General features: G+C 50.8%; 1 non-coding gene across 1 annotated transcript in view; it reads right to left on the bottom strand.

Annotated features, from left to right (window-relative positions):
• The window catches only part of LOC126443845 (small subunit ribosomal RNA), a 1,909-nt gene extending 786 nt beyond the window's left edge, over positions 1–1,123 (bottom strand). The window contains exon 1 of the ribosomal RNA XR_007582222.1: positions 1–1,123. This exon is cut by the window's left edge and continues 786 nt beyond it. This is a non-coding gene — a ribosomal RNA (small subunit ribosomal RNA).
• Between the last annotated feature and the right edge of the window lie 3,877 nt (positions 1,124–5,000).

The raw sequence follows: 5,000 nt of genomic DNA, 5'->3' as shown, positions 1-5,000 counted from the left end.
TATGGTTAGAACTAGGGCGGTATCTGATCGCCTTCGAACCTCTAACTTTCGTTCTTGATTAATGAAAACATACTTGGCAAATGCTTTCGCTTCTGTTCGTCTTGCGACGATCCAAGAATTTCACCTCTAACGTCGCAATACGAATGCCCCCACCTGTCCCTATTAATCATTACCTCGGGTTCCGAAAACCAACAAAATAGAACCGAGGTCCTATTCCATTATTCCATGCACACAGTATTCAGGCGGGCTTGCCTGCTTTAAGCACTCTAATTTGTTCAAAGTAAACGTGCCGGCCCACCGAGACACTCAATAAAGAGCACCCTGGTAGGATTTCAACGGGGTCCGCCTCGGGACGCACGAGCACGCACGAGGCGGTCGCACGCCTTCGGCTCGCCCCACCGGCAGGACGTCCCACGATACATGCCAGTTAAACACCGACGGGCGGTGAACCAACAGCGTGGGACACAAATCCAACTACGAGCTTTTTAACCGCAACAACTTTAATATACGCTATTGGAGCTGGAATTACCGCGGCTGCTGGCACCAGACTTGCCCTCCAATAGATACTCGTTAAAGGATTTAAAGTGTACTCATTCCGATTACGGGGCCTCGGATGAGTCCCGTATCGTTATTTTTCGTCACTACCTCCCCGTGCCGGGAGTGGGTAATTTGCGCGCCTGCTGCCTTCCTTGGATGTGGTAGCCGTTTCTCAGGCTCCCTCTCCGGAATCGAACCCTGATTCCCCGTTACCCGTTACAACCATGGTAGGCGCAGAACCTACCATCGACAGTTGATAAGGCAGACATTTGAAAGATGCGTCGCCGGTACGAGGACCGTGCGATCAGCCCAAAGTTATTCAGAGTCACCAAGGCAAACGGACCGGACGAGCCGACCGATTGGTTTTGATCTAATAAAAGCGTCCCTTCCATCTCTGGTCGGGACTCTGTTTGCATGTATTAGCTCTAGAATTACCACAGTTATCCAAGTAACGTGGGTACGATCTAAGGAACCATAACTGATTTAATGAGCCATTCGCGGTTTCACCTTAATGCGGCTTGTACTGAGACATGCATGGCTTAATCTTTGAGACAAGCATATGACTACTGGCAGGATCAACCAGGGAGCTGCGTCAACTAGAGCTGAGCAGCCGGCCGCCCGGGAGTGTGTCCCGGGGGCCCGCGCGAACACGCAAGCGTCCGCTCAATTATTCTGCAAACAGGAGGAGGCTGAGCTCCCCTGCACAACACACCTCGAAACCCTCTCAGGTCCCGGCGGCGCGCAGCGCCGTCCTAAGTACTTGGTCGGGTTCGAGAGAGGCGCAATCGCCCGGAGTTAGGCGAGTAGACGCTTTAGGTGCGACCACCCGTGCTCCCAACTGAGCTTGCCGCTGCCGACAGAGGCCCGGGAGCGTGCTGTCGTGGCATTGCCGGCGGGAGACAACACGCGCCACCTACGGTGACCGGCAGCTCCAACGCCAGCGCCACAGAAGGACAAAAGCCCCACTTGGGTGCCGAAGCGAACTCTCCCAGCACAGCGCACGCGCCAACACGTCCGCACAGCTGCGATACAAACCACCTGCGAGAACCGCTGGGGCGACCGAGCAGCAGACGGCGTCGCGGCGCCGAGCGCCGGGCGGCGGCGCATCCTCAGCGCACACAGTCCTCAATCGGACCAGCACACTGCAGATGGCCACCGCGCTTCGCACCGGGCCCGCGAGGACCTACTTTGGCCGCAAGGCGCCGCGAGCAGGGGGCGCCGGCGCGCAGCTGCGCCGCCTGCCGCGTCCGTCGGCCGGCGCGCCTGCCACTGGCCGCCCCCACCAGCCGGCTGTAGCGCGTGCGCCCACGCACCGCGCTGCCAGCACGCCGGGCGGCCCCCCCTCACCGGCCGGGGACGGTCCCACCCAGCCACCGCCGCGTATCGCCTCACACCCAGATCCCCTTTCGCGTTCGTGGGCATGGTGGGTCCCCTTTCACGTTCGTGGGCATGGTGGGTATCCCTGAAACAACCGGTTAATAGCTCGACCGATCGTCGCCAACACTGATTCACCTCTAGCGAGAACAACCGCACCACAACGGGTTACCTGTTGTTCATTTGCGTAACGTCACCAGCAAACGTAGACGTCCATCGCCATTTGCAACGAGTATTGCATGCCTGTGTCAGGTGTCACAACACACTACGTCTGCCCACATAGACGCAACAACATGTGCACGCCTCGAGAACACGTGGAAGGTAGCCCCCGTACGTATGCGGTGTCCATTGCGCGAACGACTGTCAGCCGGCCTCTGCAGGATGTCGCAGATGTGGAACGCGGTGCAACATGCTATCACGGTGTGTGAGAAGAGACGACTACGTCCGAATACACGCTCCACTACATCAACAGACTGCTCATGCTGATCGCCATCCAGGGCGTCCGTTCCTCCCACACGTCTGAATGGCGTACCACACTGCAATCCAGCTCTTATAGGGAGACGACACGTAGCTGCGTGCACAATATTTGGACTGTATGGTCTGCCGTTGCTAGGCGCAGTCGTCGTACGGTCACACATGTGCCACGATGTATCATTCAGTACATACGGACCAATGTGCAGTACAGTTTGTGGGTTTTGCGTACATCGGCGGACAGGTGACAGGCCGTACCACAACGTAGGCTGAGTACGTCGGCATGCGAAGGGCATTGAACATGCAAACTTCTCAACGACCAGCTTGCGAAGGCAGGGGGGAAGGGGGGGGGGCATGTACGTCCTGCTGCTATCCACATTACAGTGTATAGCAGGAGCATGTGGAAAGTCAGCAACACCTGCAAGGTGTTTAACATGACGCGATACACAGGGGACCGGGCAGTGCGAATAGCGAACTATATTGCGAGGGTTGCGGTTAGGCAACACTACACTAATTTAACGAGTTGCATAACAATTACAGAGCAGGTTCAGCGACAACGTGCGTCAGGTTAAGGCGCAATATAGGTTAGGTTGAGGCACAATATAGGTTAGGTTAAGGCACAACATGGGTTACGTTAAGGCACAAATTGGGTTACGTTAAGGCACAACATGGGTTACGTTAAGGCACAACATGGGTTACGTTAAGGCACAAATTAGGTTACGTTAAGGCACAAATTAGGTTACGTTAAGGCACAAATTAGGTTACGTTAAGGCACAAATTAGGTTACGTTAAGGCACAAATTAGGTTACGTTAAGGCACAAATTAGGTTACGTTAAGGCACAAATTAGGTTACGTTAAGGCACAAATTAGGTTACGTTAAGGCACAAATTAGGTTACGTTAAGGCACAAATTAGGTTACGTTAAGGCACAAATTAGGTTACGTTAAGGCACAAATTAGGTTACGTTAAGGCACAAATTAGGTTACGTTAAGGCACAAATTAGGTTACGTTAAGGCACAAATTAGGTTACGTTAAGGCACAAATTAGGTTACGTTAAGGCACAAATTAGGTTACGTTAAGGCACAAATTAGGTTACGTTAAGGCACAAATTAGGTTACGTTAAGGTACAATATGGGTTAGGTTAAGGTACAATATGGGTTAGGTTAAGGTACAATATGGGTTAGGTTAAGGTACAATATGGGTTAGGTTAAGGCACAACGTAGGTTAGGTTAAGGCACAACGTAGGTTAGGTTAAGGCACAACATAGGTTAGGTTAAGGCACAACATAGGTTAGGTTAAGGCACAACATAGGTTAGGTTAAGGCACAACATAGGTTAGGTTAAGGCACAACATAGGTTAGGTTAAGGCACAACATAGGTTAGGTTAAGGCACAACATAGGTTAGGTTAAGGCACAACATAGGTTAGGTTAAGGCACAACATAGGTTAGGTTAAGGCACAACATAGGTTAGGTTAAGGCACAACATAGGTTAGGTTAAGGCACAACGTAGGTTAGGTTAAGGCACAACGTAGGTTAGGTTAAGGCACAACGTAGGTTAGGTTAAGGCACAACGTAGGTTAGGTTAAGGCACAACGTAGGTTAGGTTAAGGCACAACGTAGGTTAGGTTAAGGCACAACGTAGGTTAGGTTAAGGCACAACGTAGGTTAGGTTAAGGCACAACGTAGGTTAGGTTAAGGCACAACGTAGGTTAGGTTAAGGCACAACGTAGGTTAGGTTAAGGCACAACATAGGTTAGGTTAAGGCACAACATAGGTTAGGTTAAGGCACAACATAGGTTAGGTTAAGGCACAACATAGGTTAGGTTAAGGCACAACATAGGTTAGGTTAAGGCACAACATAGGTTAGGTTAAGGCACAACATAGGTTAGGTTAAGGCACAACATAGGTTAGGTTAAGGCACAACATAGGTTAGGTTAAGGCACAACATAGGTTAGGTTAAGGCACAACATAGGTTAGGTTAAGGCACAACATAGGTTAGGTTAAGGCACAACGTAGGTTAGGTTAAGGCACAACGTAGGTTAGGTTAAGGCACAACGTAGGTTAGGTTAAGGCACAACGTAGGTTAGGTTAAGGCACAACGTAGGTTAGTTTAAGGCACAACGTAGGTTAGGTTAAGGCACAACGTAGGTTAGGTTAAGGCACAACGTAGGTTAGGTTAAGGTACAACGTAGGTTAGGTTAAGGTACAACGTAGGTTAGGTTAAGGTACAACGTAGGTTAGGTTAAGGTACAACGTAGGTTAGGTTAAGGTACAACGTAGGTTAGGTTAAGGTACAACGTAGGTTAGGTTAAGGTACAACGTAGGTTAGGTTAAGGTACAACGTAGGTTAGGTGAAGGCGCAATGTAGGTTAGGTTAAGGTACGATATACCTTAGGTTAAGGTACAATATCGCTTAGGTTAAGGTACAATATAGCTTAGGTTAAGGTACACGTTGTAGGGAAAGGTGTATTTTGGGGGGGGAGGGGGCGGCAGGTTCGTTGATAGTGATTATCGTAAGTGCATGCCTGCGGGATCATCCGATTTGTCACGTCAGGATGCACTTGTGGCTCATGACAGGCGGCGCTCCGATTCCAAGGTTGTGGCAGATCTGTGTCTTTCA

This window comes from Schistocerca serialis, unplaced genomic scaffold, assembly GCF_023864345.2.
Source record: "Schistocerca serialis cubense isolate TAMUIC-IGC-003099 unplaced genomic scaffold, iqSchSeri2.2 HiC_scaffold_196, whole genome shotgun sequence".
Taxonomy (NCBI): Eukaryota; Metazoa; Arthropoda; class Insecta; order Orthoptera; family Acrididae; genus Schistocerca; species Schistocerca serialis.
Note: the sequence above shows the minus strand (reverse complement) of the source record. Positions and strands in the feature narration are given on the sequence as shown.